The sequence below is a fragment of the Python bivittatus genome, unplaced genomic scaffold, assembly GCF_059951505.1.
Source record: "Python bivittatus isolate LINGU-HERP-01145 unplaced genomic scaffold, Pbiv_v1 ctg000020_np1212, whole genome shotgun sequence".
Classification (NCBI taxonomy): domain Eukaryota; kingdom Metazoa; phylum Chordata; class Lepidosauria; order Squamata; family Pythonidae; genus Python; species Python bivittatus.
Genome location: NW_028277030.1, coordinates 98,465,729 through 98,481,284, shown reverse-complemented (window position 1 = coordinate 98,481,284; position 15,556 = coordinate 98,465,729). Strand labels below are relative to the sequence as shown.

Below are 15,556 nucleotides of genomic sequence, written 5' to 3'. Positions count from 1 at the left end.
CCATGACAAAACAAAGTTTGCCAGGGCATGTTTCTGCTGTGGTTAGGTGCACATGGGAAATGGTCTATAATAAAATGCTTACATTTGCCGTGTAGCCTTAAAAGATTAAAATGAGCAAGAATGAGGAGGTTAGGTACTGGTCCAAGATGGCCATGGAATATAGGGCAGCAGCGTGTTAGCAGCAGAGGTACAAGTAAAATAGGGAGTCCGTGCAGAGCACCGCTTCTGGAATTCTTTCTAACCCCTTCACCAGTGGCTACATGAAGCTTCTGTATTTTCTTCTGGGTAATGTAGTATGAGGGTGTTTCTCCTCATACTGCTTCTGTGTGTGTCTGCATGAGCACCTGGGAGGCAGAGGGTGGGCTTCATGGACTACCCTCTGGGCCATGTGACCTGGGGAGCTTAGAATGGCAGAGTCCCCAACATTCCAAGCAGCCGCCCCGTTGCTTCTCCCGGAGGAATGCAACGTCTTTTGCTGATCCAGCCCATTTGAAAACTTCCTGTGCCCGCTGCTCTCCCTCACTCATACCCATCAAATCTGGCCCCCTTTTGTTCGGTTTTCAGAGCATTGTCATGCTAACAGTTGAAAGGATGGACAGAATCCCAGTTCCCTTTACAGACTTTCTTTTCAATATTCGGTTGGGTTGCAAAAAAATAAAGAGAGGCCCTGAGGTATGATTTAGAATCCTTGCTTATCCATGCCCTCCTCCCCCACGGAGAAAGAAAAATTCACCCTATTTCCTTCTGATGCCTCAGCATTTCTAAAATCTGACCATTTGCCCCCTGTTAAAGCTCAACCAGCTTTCCCTCCCACTCTGTAATACAGCAAACCAGCTAAGATCACAGCCTGACATGAACAGCTGGCGGCTGGTGTGGGCAAATATTTAATCAGTGGGACATGGAGTGAGGAGCCTTCTGTAAGAATGAAATTATAATCCAGTCGTGATTCACCTAGGAGAGATGTATCATCTTTATTGAGTCTCCATTTAGGAGTGAGTATGGGTAATGAGGAGTTAAATGTGTTATTGATTTGTAAGGTTAAAAACAATATTGCTGGTTATGCAATACTGAGGTCAGCTTTTAAAAAAAAAAAAAGGCAAGGGGGTTGCTCAGGTGTGATTGGCAAATACTTGGAAAAAATCCCAAATGATGATAAAGTGTTGGGAACCTTCGGCCTCAGAGTCAAAAGAACTGCAGTAAAGAAATGAGAGAAGGCAACAGGAATTCCAGCCAGAAAGATCAACTGAGTTTGATTCAAGGAGGAAAAAGATCACCTCTTCCTCTAGCAAAGTGGCAGATTCAGGGAGGAAGGAGAGCAAGTTCTGTTTCAAGAGCCTGAAGCAGTTTCTTTTCTTTACAGTTCAAATCCTCTGCTTTGTGATTGGCCCAGCAGTTTGTCATCACGACACACCTCCTGGCACCGAGCCTCCAGCACCCTTCCCTTCCCATTCTGCTGGTGAAAGCTGTGCCTTGTAACAACTGGGCATAATTACATCATTTACTCGCTGGAGTACAGCCCTGTTTTACATTTTGGCCTGTGAGAACTGGCAGCCAGATTTAAGGGGAGAAAAGGCAGCATTTCAAAGGATAAAATCATGCTGGGCATTGATCATTCAAAAGGGCCCCTTTCCTCACTAGACGGATTAGGATCCCAGTCCGATATAATAATGAAGGTACACCTGGCTGCTTTAGCAATGGCCTATTTAAAGGATACATGTATATGTATTTACACAAAGATAACCTTTGAAAAGCTGGACCTGACTTAAATAAAAAGAAAAAAAAATGGAAAAAGAGTAGAATGTATTTTCCAGGAGAACCAAAGTTCAAGGAAGCCTGGAAAAAATAGCCAACAATATAGAGTGTGTGTGTGTCTATACATGTGTATCTTTGCCTATGAACTTGAAAAGAATTTCTCATGACAGCTTATTTTATAAATTTATTACTTAGGTTTGCATAGCCACCCATCTCAAGTATATAACAGCTTGGTGTTCCAAAATCAGAGAAAGTCAGCAGATAAAGAATGGTGGATGTAGAATAGATGGGATTTTGATTGATTCTTGCTTTATCCTATTTAAATTGGCTTTATTTTCATTTATTAGAGGACTATTACGTAGACATGATCTGTTCCTCTAACATATTTCTCTTTTTATCTTAAATAAATTAATCTTGCTCCCCCCCCCTTTTCTTTTAGTTAGAAAACACTCAGAGCAACTGTTTACACTGTGTTTCTGCTCAAAAGCCCCAAGGGAGTTAACAGATAACTACAAACATCAATGGAATAAAACAATAAAAATAAAACTGCAGCAACACAGGAAAAAAAGAGACATAAACAGAGCAATAAAAATGCCAAAGCAAGAGCAATCTGGTCAGCTGAAAAGCCTGGTCAAATAACACCCAGGCTCACTAGCCCAGGGAATGGCCTACAGTGTGGGGTTTAGAGGAACCACTGTAAATGGAGTTCTGCTCAGTCATCCACTGAGTCTCCAAGCAAGATGATGCAAGAGATGGGTAAGTCCATGCAACCTATACAGAGCTTAGAAGCAGCAACCAGGATTCCTAGGATGTGCCCAGAAATGAGCTGGCACCTTTCCCCCTGCTGGAGCAGAGTAGAGAAGTTGCTGCAGGACCTGTTGCCAATGTCCATGATGGAGGATGAAATCATTGGCCACATCCTGGGGTTGGGGTCTGCATGGTGATGGTGTCCAAAAAGTCAAGATGGCAGTTGTGGCTTCCATCTTGACTTCTTTGCCCCTCCCTGTGAACTCTCCTGCTGTGTCTGGTATGTCATGCTGCCTTCTATCTGATGAAGCCTTGTTTTGGAGTTCTAACAAAAAATGTAGACTGGAACAAAGTCTAATATTTGCAGCACTCTGAAGGGCTGAACAGGGCTTACATCCAAATTGTTTTCTATAATTTTATCATAAAAAAAATAAAAATATGAGCACTCATAAATTCACTGGCTATTTTTTATAATCCGAAATTCTGCTTTAAAATAAACATTAGATAATAAATGTACATTTCATAATCAGTCTCTATTTTGTGAAATTTATTAAAGACTTTTGAATGAAAAAAACTTATTTTATAACACTTTAGACCTTATCAGTTGTTTTTAACTTAAATTCATACCAGTTTATATAACAAGGGTTCTATAATACGTTAAAATACTATATGCTGCCTTTAATTTAATGATGTGAATTGTTTTGCATTAAAGATCCTATAATAATTCTAGATTTTTAGGACTCTTTGTTAAATGTTCTGTACACTTTTGTTGTTTTATAATAAACGATGATATATTATTTAAAAAATGTCCTCCTGGTGTTATAACCGTGTTAGCCACAGCAAAATCTAAGTTTGGACCCAAAAGATAGCTGCATTTGAGAACGGCATCTGTCTGCTCTTCTTGTCTGTGCCTTTCAGAATGGGAAAGGCTTTGGTAACTGTTATTAGATCCAGTCGGTGTCAGGACTACCACATTCTAGGATGGCCATATGCAAAAGAAGGCCAATCTCCGGCATCGTAAATGGTTGTAGAAGTCATATCCCCTCCCTTAGGACAGGGGAAAGCTGCCATAGCTAGCAAATATTCCATCTGGTGCTGCAGCAATGCAGAGAAGATGTTGCACTCATTGGGCATCTTCATGGTGGGATTGACACTGATGATATTGGCACCCATTCTGTAGGACGCTGCTGTTTTTGCATCTAAGATGAGTGCCAGTTGTCCCTGCCGGCTATGCAGATTAGGCCTGCCCAAATTTCCTCTTGTGGGGAAGAATCAGAGGTGGATGAATCCTGTCCTTTTTGCATCTTGCCTATCTTCTTATCTGAAGCAGTTCCATCTCGCTGCTACTTCCTGTTTGGCTTTCCAATGGATCTTCCTGTGAAAAGGCACTTTTATCTTCTACAGATTAGTTTAGCCATCCAAGTGTCCTACTTTACAGAGGCTAGTCTTCCCTTTGAAGGCATTCTCTGGCTGAAGGGTGATCCAGCTTAAAGATAAAGAATCATGAGCAAGGAGAGCATGGAGCAGGCACAAAATTCATCCTCTTCCTCACTATGGTGAGATATAGTCCAAGCTAAGTGATTGCACCTAGGTTTTGAAAGTCCCTGCCAAATCTTCATTATTGTTCAGGTAATGATAGTTTAATTCAGGGTACTGCCAGATGGCGGCATTGAAGTGCTTTCCTCCAGTCTGTGAGCTGGCACAAAAGTATGCCAGCATAAATTGCACTTCCCTTATTGCTGATGTTGATTCCCTAATTCACCTCCATACTGAGGCTGGCAAATGCTCCTGTCTTACTGTTTTCATGCAGGAAAAAGTAATTGGTGGATCCCCTTTGCTTTCTTCCCCTCTCACCAAGTGTCACTGTTGCCTGCAGAAAAAACAACAGCAGCACTGTTCTTCTGGAACTGGGAGAGGGAAAAATGGGGTGCATGTGCTCATAAAAGCTGATTTAACCACCTGTCAATTTGCTCAACTAACAGGTTGGAGGTGCAGAGGTGCTCTGTCATTTGAGCTGTTTGTGGACAGGGGTCTAGTATTCTTCTGAAATAGCACTAAATACGTGTCAAAATCAGCCCAGATGACAAGCTACAGGTGCACCTCCCTGCAGGAGGAGGGGCAGGGGCAAGAGGGGATAGTGGTCAGGGAGTTCTAGACTTGATTAGTGTTGCAAGGGATTGACCATGGCTGGCAGCACCCAGAAATGGCCCTTAGAGTAGGCTAAATGACATAGCAGTGGGTGAAATAGTTCCCCCTCCCCCTACACAAGTAACAAAATCAGTAAAAAGTATGGCCAGGTATAATCTCTGGCTGACTGAAGGAGCAGACACTCTCCATTGTACCCACTGATGACAGAACCAAGCCTTGTTTAAATCAATCTTCCATGCTTAGCAAGAGTGTGCTAGTCCCATTTTTTAAACACAGGTCTTGCATTGTTTCAAATATTTCATGTATATTTCATTTGTAATCGTCTTGATGGTTGTCCTGCCTGTTAATAGCTGTTAGTTAAACCAGAATATAATTGTGACACATATAGTGCAGTTGTATGTATGCCTACTCAAAAGTAACTTTCTTTGAGCTTGATAAGAGTTGCTCTCAAGTAAACTGATTGCATCACAGTTGAGTTCAGTGGACTTACAAAGTAAGATCGCCTTCAAGTCAAGTTTGATTCCTGGTTACTTCAAGGATATATCCATGCAATTTTCTTGGCAACAGGGCAGAAGTGATTTGCCATTGCATTCTTATGGGATTGTTTTAGGTGGTGGTGGTGAATTCTTGGACTAGCCTAGACCCCTCTTATTTCCTGGTGGTTTCCCAATCCTACTTAGTGCTTTGGAATCTAAACCAAGGTCAAATGGTGCAGTATTTCTCAACCTTGGCAACTTTAAGATGTGTGGGCTTCAAGTCTCATGCTGGCTGAGGAATTCTGGGAGTTGAAGTCCAGACATCTTAAAGTTGCTGCGGTTGGGAAACATTGCCTTAGTGGATTACTCCCAGATAAATGGCTAGAGGATTGCTGATTCAGTGTTTGCAGTGAATCTGTTGCCTTTTCAGTTACTTGCAAATGACTTCTCATTCATTCAGCTGGATACCACTAGTCACACGATTTGGAAATTTAGTTAATTAGTCCATAAGCCAGCCAAGCAGAAAATGTCTTTTCCCTGAGACTGACATGCAACAACTCTAACAATGCAGTCTTGATTTTAAATAAAAGATCAACTGGCCTAATTCAACTGGCATGAGAAGAGCCAGGCCATAGAAACTTGTCCTCAGTCTCCTCATGCAAGTGTGAGTAGCTTGGCTTTTTAGCAAGCTGACTCTCTTCCCTTCCCTGTGAACTGTTGCTTTCTCTCTTCTTTAAGTCTCCCAGCAACTCTGACCTATTTTGTTCCCCAAGCTTGAGGATTTTGAATTATACACCTTCAGCTCCTGAGTCACTTCTCAGGCTCCCTCTTCTGTGGTGGGTTGGGTTCCCAAGACTGCATAACTAATATATGAGAGGAAGTTAAACAAATACAAAGGAAACCCAGCAGGAAACCTTCCATTCTGAAGGTTTGCCTGCCTGATTTGGGGATGGGTTAAATGGGGGAAGGGGAAAACAATCAGGGAAGGATGAAGAAAACCAGGTTAATTAAGAAAATTCAAGAGCACTGCTCAGGCATTTTGTCTAACTCTGTTATCTGACCCAAAGTCAGAAAGACTGCACTTTAAAGGACCAGGGAGGGAATGATTAAGTTAGCTAATACTGTAAAATATTTTATCAGCATTATTTGTGAAATATGTCATTCCACTTTTCATTCTTTGGCCTATCATTTCCTTTTGTGCTCAGAAATGTGATCATAATCTCTCCTTACTTCCTCTCATCTGAAGAATCAGATGAAGCTGGTTAATGGTTTATCCTTGCCATAGATCCCCAGCCAAAAATCCTTGTGGAGGCAAGCTGCAACTCTCATTTTAGAAGTCTGTTTAGAAGACACATTCTTCCTGGGGAGAAAGAAAAGGATTTTGACTCAGCAAAGGTTTGTGAGGGGGGAAAAAAAATAGCAATCTTGCTTCTCATTCTGCAACCACTGTTGTATATTTTTGATCAGGTGATGCTTCATAGCTATCTTTACCAGAACTTGGTCTTTTATAGAACATTCTACTTTTACAAATCTCCCTCCTCTCCCACCACCCCAACAAAAGCCTGTATAAAGATAGAGATTATCCTGTTTTAAGAGAAAGACCTGAATGCCCCTTAAGTATTCCTGGAACACAGTTATAACAGTACATTTTATAATATTATGCTAAGTTTGTAATTACATTTCTATCCTGGCCAAGCTTTTGCCTTGAAGGCCAAACATCTCAGGCATTGCAAGTCAAAAAAGATTTCAAACCACTATTGCTGTCAGAAGCCCAGGGAACCAACATTAAAGAAAAATTCAGATTAATTGGAACATGTCCAGGGAAGGGCATTGTGGATGTTTGGGGGACTGGAAACTCAAGTTGCACAAAGGGAGGTTGAGGGAGCTGATGTCTTTAGCCCTGAGAAGAGAAGTGTGTGTGTGTGTGGGGGGGGGGTTATAGTACCCCAAAGATGGTCATTATCTGTTCTGTCAATCCAGTTTGTTGAAACAATGGCCTTAAGTTGCAGAAATGCAGATTTTGTTTCAATGTTAGGAAACATTTTGGAGGGCTCCTCTTCACCAGATCTCTTCAAGAAGAAGCTTCTTGTTCAAGAAGAACAAACAACGATTTGTTTAATTTGAATTCTAGCATTGGGAAGAGACTCCATTTGATGGCCTAAATGACCCCCTTCCAACTCTATGATTCTAAGCACAATATGGTAAGCAACACCTGGTTGTTGTTGTTTTTTTGTGCCATTTTAAATTGCTTTAGCATCCCCTACTTGCCAGCCATCCACATCAGCATGTTGTTTTTTTAGAAAAATCTTTTCTCTTTGGAACTGTAGATGTTATTTGGCTCTCTTCCTATCAACATAATTGGAATTTCTGGCATGACTGGGTACCTTAGACTCCTGTAAGTTGCCTTTATTGCATTGAAGAGTCATCAACTGTAACTTCAAGTGTGTGTGCAAATTTACCCAGCCAGGTATGTTGGCATCCTTGTTTAGTTATTTCTCCTCTTTGTAGAAGTGAGAGCATCTCTTAACCTCCTTATGCCTGCCATGGGGCCTCTTATACTGAAGAAGTATGTTAGCACAAGGAAAGCAGGACAGTGACCATTGTCTACTATGTTGCATGTCTTACAACTCGTTGTGTCCCATTTCTGATAACATTCTCCATCTTCTTCTGTTCATTCAAGGACAGCTCACCAAGATGCGTTTCCAACCAAACAGACAATGCAACCGTGGTAGAATGGTTTTACTATTGGTTTTTGCCTTATTTTCATATCAAATCAATTAGAAAACGTCTTACTATTTCATCTAGGCACATCAACACTTTGTACACTTAAAGTCAAGGGAAGAATTTTGTTAACTTCAGTGGAGTAAATCGGGTCTGTTTTGTATTTCCCATGCAGCCTTGGGGCATGGCCTCATGGCAAGCATAAAAAGCAACATTCACTGCAAACAGTGAAGGCCTTTTTTTTGGTCCCTGCTCATTTTTGTTTTCTTACACCATAGTGCATGCTGTTATCATACATGGACTCACACCCCATAGTTATAGATCAGTGCCAGGACATTCTTCTCCTCAAGTACAACTAGGAGAGGTTCTGAATATTACTAACATGAGAAATATTTTTGGATAAAGATGTATGAATTGCATAGACCATGTAATAAGCTGCAGTGAAATAGATGGGCTGGAGCTATCTTTAAAGTCTATTTATTGCTTAATGTTCATACATATATTCAGTGCAATCAGAAGCCTTGAGGGTGTATAATTCTGAGACTCTAAGCCCTTTTTGCTATTCCTACTCAGTAGCTATATATAATGTGAGTATTCAAAAGGCAAGATAAGGTGAAGAAACTAAGAGGAACCTCCTGCCCATATGAGCTGTCAGCTAATGAAACAGGCTGCTATGTGAAGTGATGAGTTCTTTTTTTTGCTAGAGGTCTTCAGACAGAGGCTGGATGGTTATCTGCCAGAGGTGTCCTAACAGATCCTGCACTGAACAGAAGTTTGGATTAGATCACCTATAAGGCACCTTTCAATTCTATGATTCTATGAATCACAGTGATGAGTGATATGCTGAAAATTTATCTACAGTTTTTCTGATCAATTCTCAATTTCATGAATGTGAATTTGATTTCAGGTTTATCTTCCCAAATAGGAAATAATTTTGCAGAAATTCTCATGGTGGTATGTGGTGTTCCCATATTTGTTTAGCCTTAGGTTCCCAAGAGTTTTGTGTGAATTGGACACTTCATCATTCATTGGACAGGTATCTCCAATAGTCTGTGGGCTGAGTCTTCCTGCTTCAACTAACTTCCAAGGGAAGAGGCAACTCCTTCCTTGGCCTTCTTCAGATTGTAAAGCAGGGGCAGTGAAGAAGGCTTCAGGGTGATGGGAAGATGTGTAACAAAAAGCAGCAGCACATTTGCCACCTTCTTCAGCAATAAAGTAAGCTCAAAAAGAACATCAAGAGGAATTCTCAAGCACCCCAGGAATAAAAGAGAAAACCAGAAGCTTCTTTTGAAAGGAAAAGAAGTTTTTGAGAAATTGCAAGATGAATTCTGATACAGCACTATCTTTTAGGGGATAACTTTTATAGGCTGCTTGGAAAATGTCTCCATCTCCTTTCTAATTTTTGGTTACGTGTCCATCTACATATGGATTCTATTTTAAAATACAGTAAACCCTTGATTTAATGGATCTCAGTTTATCATCAGGCTCTGGGGACAAAAGAAAAAATCTGTGCATACAGTGCATGCTTCTGTGCATGTGTAAAATCCCTTTCACCATTTTATGCATATATAAAAGTCATAAAGTACATATGCATAAAATTCCATTTCTTTTTTACACATGCATAAAATCCACTTGTATAAATTGGCATTTGGATTTAACAGAGATTTTGCTTTAACAGGCACTCCTTTCCCACTATTAGTCTGTTGAGTATTTCCTTGTATTTCAAATACTGGTGGTCCTTGCACATTGTATATTCAGTGCCCAAGTAAGAAGATTGGGAGGCAAGTTTCTCTTCACCTTGAAGACCATAAAAAGAGGGTGTGTGCTCTGTTATAGAGAACATTGGGCAACTAATGCCAGGCAAAGCTTTCTGCCCGCATTCAATTTGATGCAAGATAATTTGCTCTAGAGATCCTTTCAAAGGAAAAGAGAATGCAGAGAAAAGGAGCATTGTGTAATTGCATTTCTTGGTGGCCGAGAGGTATACGTGCAGATGGATGTATGCGTATGTATATGTGTATATAAATGTGTGTGTGTGTGTGTGTGTATATATAAAATCCTCTCTCCAGAAGTTTGCAGCCATTGTGCTAAAAGGTCCTTGGAGGTTATTTAGTGCAGCGCTCTTCTTGATGCAGAAATATGGCGCTACACACTCTCTTCAAGCAGGCTATTCTTTCTTGGTTTGGACATCTATATATGTGTATGTGAATAAAATGGAAAAGCTTGTCTTGTTTGGTTTTCCTAAATAAAAGTAAATGAGTTCCCAGGCTTACATTAAATCCCAAGGAAAACATTATGAAAGAATATCTCCCATACGGCTCTTTCAATAACAATGCTACTGTCATTGCTAAGGAAGAATCCTGCAGTTGAGAAATTTTTGCAGTATATGTCTCTTTCTCTGGGGGGAAAAATGAAGACATTATCTACTCAGTGGATTTGCCTTTAAAACTGTTCAGAGGTTTGAATTGTCCATTTGTGTCCAGGTCTAGAAGGCATTGCATGCAAGATGTCTAACTGGGAGTTTAACCTAAAAACCATGAAACACAGATGGAATGGAGCTATGGACCTGTCTATCTGTAATGCATATAAACATTTTTTCCTGCATTCATATGTTTAGGAGTCATGGTTAGTCATACTTCCCACTGTGTAGGTCTGTATTTGTGTGTGAACATTATGCATGAGCCCACAAATGATGCTTTTTTTATATTCTCTTACACCTGTAATTTCAGGTAAGGAAGAAACAAAACAATCAGCAATGCTTGTTTTGACATTTCCTGGTATCTCTGTGAGAAGAAGAGTTTGTAATGCTCTCCACTCAGATGGTTCTGATACTTTATTTACTGATGGTTCTATAATGCTTCCCATTGAAAGCAATTTCAAATATTTGATATAGACATGAGTGGACCTTTTGCACTGCACAACAGAATTGTAGCTAAAGATGATCCAGGCCCAAAGTATTTCTTCTCATCTGTGGGAGAACTGGAAGCACATGAAATGTGTTCAGTGGAAGCCACGTGGTTTAATGGAAGCATTCCTGACACCCATCTTAATGTCTTTTTGATGTCAATAAAAACATTCCTGTTTCCCCAGGCATTTTTACTATTTTGTTTTCAGTTTGATTTTAAATGCTCATTTTATTCTGTAATAAGGATTGTCATATGCTGTATATTTTTTCTGTGCAATTTATCCACTGCATTTTATTGCTTTACCTTTGACTTTTCTTTCACTCAACATTTTTTAGAACCTTGTAATATTTTAACCAGATTGATTTAATTAACTAACTTGGTTGTGGGTCCCAATCCAACTTCTCTAAACATTTCAAGCAACAGAACACATGTAGATAGAAAATTGGGAATGGAGGTTTTGCCAATATTACTCAGCTCTTCAGATTTGCAGTTCTTCCTAGTTATATTGCATCACCTCCACTGTTTTCTTAGTAAGACACAGCACTAGAGGCAGTTTCATTGCACCCTGCTAATTTGGGCCACCTTTCGTTGTTTTAATTTGTTTCCCACCTGCAATATTCCATCTTCATTTTAATGGGGTGAGAATTATATCCTTTTATAGCAGCTGGACAAATCTTTATTTTGATTGCTCAGAGTAAGCAACGAACTTCTTTTTAAAAAAACCTCCCATCCCACCTTTCCCTCAGCAGACATTTATCTGAGGAAGGCATCAACAGTTAACACAAAGAGAATCCAATCCAGCCATATAAAATCACAGCTCAGGAAATCTCATGCTTTCCAGATTAAAGTTAAATAAGGGAAATAGCAGGAGGAAGCCCAAGTGTAACAATATTAGGAAAGAGAAATCTAACTACTTTCTGGATGTTTTGAAACTTTAAATAACTTACGATAACTCTAGATGCCAAGGATGGAGATGAATGCTACCGGGGGTTGCTTCACATCAGCAGGTGAATCACTTGCTACAACTCCACTTGACCAAATTATGGTTACCTAAGTAATCTTTTGGAAGTAGAAACAAAATTTCTCCAATCCTATGGCACTATGTCCATCCTCCATGATTTCTCAAAATTTCTCAGGTTCCTTCCAAACTCTTGCTTGCTTGCAACTGATCTGGAGTTACATTCTGAAGATATGAGCTCATTCAGGGTAAACAGGTGCTTCCTCACTATTGATTTACATACCATTGGTTGCCACTCCCTCCTTGCTGCTCCCTCCTTGTGTGAATTATTTTGCTGGTCCTTTGAAAACAGTTCCACTTTGAAAAGAAGACTGAATGAAAGCAGAAGTTGAGGAGTTCTGCCCTCTCATCAAACTATCCTACCACCTTCTGTGAGCAGCAGATCTCAACATAGCTGAAATAATCCTTTTTTGAGGCTTTTAGCTTCCCTTTGAACCTAAGTTCCTTTCATGCTTTAGCTTTTCTGACTTTCTGTCCATATTAGCAGTTTTCTGGGATGTCCTCTGATTATGCCCACCTTTCATTTTCCTGTACATATTCATTTAGCTTAGCTGACAGCGTCCTATGCATCCACAATAATCTCCTAAACTGCCATCCATTTTTTTCCCTCATTGGTATGGTATGTGATTGTATTTCCAATATCTTACTTCTGAGAAGTTCCCAATGCTCCTGTGCTACCTTTTATCTGAAAGTCCATAAGAATCTGCCTGGTTCCTTTATAAGCTTGTTGAAATTGGCTCTCCTGAAATCTATTGTATGTGTACAATAGATGCTCCAGTTTCTTTTTCCTGTCTTCAAAATAAGAAAAAACAGGACTATGAACAGATTATTAAGCAGATGGTTTGTACACATTTACAAAATAATGCATTGATTAGCAGGAAACAGCATGAGATTATCTTGTCAAACCAATCTGAACTTATTTTTTTGATACAATTGACCATGGCAACATGGTGGACATAATGTGCAAAGTATTTAACAAAGTCTCCCATGAGATATTACTAGAGAAGATGATAAAATGTGGGCTAGACTATGCTGCCATTAGATGGGTACAGAGCTGATTGAACGATTGCATCCAATGAGCATATATCCATGGAAGGAGTAGCATCCACAAGTTTTGTTCTAGGCCCAGTGTTGTTCAATCTATTTATAAATGATTTGAGTGAGAGTTAAAAATATGTCTACCAGATTTGCGGATCATACAAAGATAGGGGGATAGCAAATATCTTAGAGAACACATTCAAGATTCAGGAGGACCTGACAAACTAGAACACTGGGCAGAAATCAGCAAGATAACTCTCACCAGGCACAAATGCAAAGTCTTTTATTTAAACAGGAAAATAAATAAATAAATAAATAAATAAAAGCAAAGACAGGAATGTAGAATGGAGGAAGCCATATAGGGCAGCAGCACATGTGAGAGTGCTCTGGGTGTCTTGTGGATCACAAGCTGAACGCAAGCCAACAGTCTGCTACAAGTGCAAAAAAGCAAATATAGTTCTAGGTTCATCAAGAAGAGCCAATATGAAGAGAAGTGATAGTTCCTCTCTATTTTGTGTTTGTTAAATCACATCTAGAATACCTCATGCAGTACTGAGCACCTCATTTTAGGAAAGACTTTGACAAACTTCAGCATGTCTGAAGAAGAGCAATGAAGACAATGTAAGGTTTACCCCGTTCGACTCAGAGAAACTCTCCTGACATGTGTGTTCAGCAAAGAAGTTTACTTTGCTGAAGTTTACTTTACATGTGTGTTCAGCAAAGAAGTTTACTTACGTACGCAATTACAGACAAAGCCAGGACTGGGTTGGCACATCTTACAATACAATTTATAGTTCCCTGTTCCCGTGCTTAACCCCTGTTGCTTGGTTACAGATTACCTGCAGTAATCCCCCCCTTTACTCAAATGGCAGATTCAGTCCAGCTCTTTTGTTTCCTTGATTGCTTTCTATCGATGGCGTTGTTGTTGGCGTTGTTGTTGTAGTCGTTGGGTCTTTCTGTTGCTCCCAAAGCCGGGAGTTCCCAATCACGTGCTGATTGCTTTACCTCTAATCCGCTGCTCTCCTCTTTGTCTACAGCACCTGCGGTCATTTGGCGTTGACACAAAGTATCCGCTTGCGGTTTAGTTAAGCGGCGCCAGCTGGCCCATGAATCAGTTCGCGGTTTCTCACTTCCCCTTTCCTTGCTAGCGCTCCAGCGGTGAAACTGACTGAGCGCGGCTGGGCAAGTTCCTAGCCGTGCCGCGCCGACTGAATCTGACAGACAATATGGTATTTGGAAGGAAAAACATATAGGGATAGTTAGAGGCTTTGGCTATTTTCAGCCTGCAGAAGAGAAGATTGTTGAGAAACACAGTAACTGTCCTCAGATATCTGAAGGACTGTCATGAGAAAGATCAAGAAATGTTGGATAAAAATTATAAGAAAGTAAATTTCAATTAGATATCAGGAAAAAAAAATCTAGCGATAAGAGCGAATCAGTAATGAAACAGACTGCCTAGGAGATGATGGAATAGGGTACACTGAAGATGTTTAAACTGAGTCTGGATGTCGGTCTGCAGGAATGTTATTGTAGTGGATTCCTGCAGTAGGCAGAGACTTGGACTAGATTATATCCAAGACGATTCCAATCCTTATATGTTATGATTCATAGAACTCATGGGAGGAGTGATTGCCACACAGATGAATTGACAGAGACTGCTTGGAACTGGAGCTAGAATGGCTTTATTTCCTTTAGGTGCTACAGAGGGACAGGATGCTTCAGAGAGGAAACAGAAGATAAAAAATGTCAGAACCCTCAACATAATTATTTATTGTGGATGAAAATAAAAAGGCAAAAAGTACATATATAAAATATAAGAAAAATGTAGTTTAAGATTATGGATTTACAAAGAATATCCTTTTAATAACTTTATTTTCCTAATGACCATCAAACCTTTTCCAATATTTTCAACATATATTGGTTAGTAATTTCTAGCAAAATGTTTCAACACAAAAGATCCAGAGTCACAAGTGTTAATTTCTAAAAGAAGGATTCCTAGGAAGTTATGTGCTGTGATCCAAGCTCTCTGAGGGAATGGATTTATGGGCAGGAAATTAGTGATTTTTAACAAAGGGAATTCCAATGCACAAATATAAAGATTTGAAATGTGAACACAATTAATTTTACCTTGATTCCTGCTGGATTTAAGCAAACAAATCAATAAGTTGAGCAGAAAAGAAAGTCACAGTTACAGTACTGTAGATTTAAAAAAGCATCTAACATTTCTAAAACTGCCTATTTTTCTTGCAGTTACATTACTGTGCATTGATGAACACCCTCTGAGTAACATTTATGTTTCAAACATTGCCCTGGCAGAACCTCACTCATGAAAGGAGATCCAGTGTTGTTCCTTCCTAAGAATGCCATTGTGTTCCATCAGTCTGATAATAAAAAGAAAAGTTGTTTTAAGGAAAATTGAAAAAGAGAGAAAATGTCCTTAATATTGTTATGGGTGGAGTACCAGTTTATTTTGTTATGAAGTGTGACTGGTCTTTTTTTCATTGTGCAAGAATCTTACCAGAACACAGTAGCCTCACCAGCTTTCAATTATTTAATTGTAATTGAAGGCAAGACATCTGAAGAGAACTCCTCCCATGGCACATTTTGGGATCAGGAAGTGTTAGTCACCAGAGGAACCTACAAAACAATGAAGAAATACATAATAAAATACACACACTTATTGTAAACTCAGAAAACCTACTAATACATTGAAGAGCAATTATAATGCATCCTGAACATGGAAGTTCCTT

The 15,556-nt window shown here is 39.7% G+C and overlaps 1 long non-coding RNA gene across 2 annotated transcripts; it reads left to right on the top strand.

Annotated features, from left to right (window-relative positions):
- The first annotated feature begins 6,423 nt into the window (after positions 1 to 6,423).
- LOC112541298 (uncharacterized) lies at positions 6,424 to 10,926 on the top strand. Of its 2 annotated transcripts, XR_003085319.2 has the most exons (4): positions 6,424 to 6,518; positions 7,255 to 7,324; positions 7,451 to 7,590; positions 10,574 to 10,926. It is a non-coding gene; the product is annotated as an uncharacterized LOC112541298 (long non-coding RNA). The 2 variants fall into 2 exon arrangements; XR_003085318.2 differs by having other exon boundaries at positions 7,451 to 10,926.
- Positions 10,927 to 15,556: the final 4,630 nt, after the last annotated feature.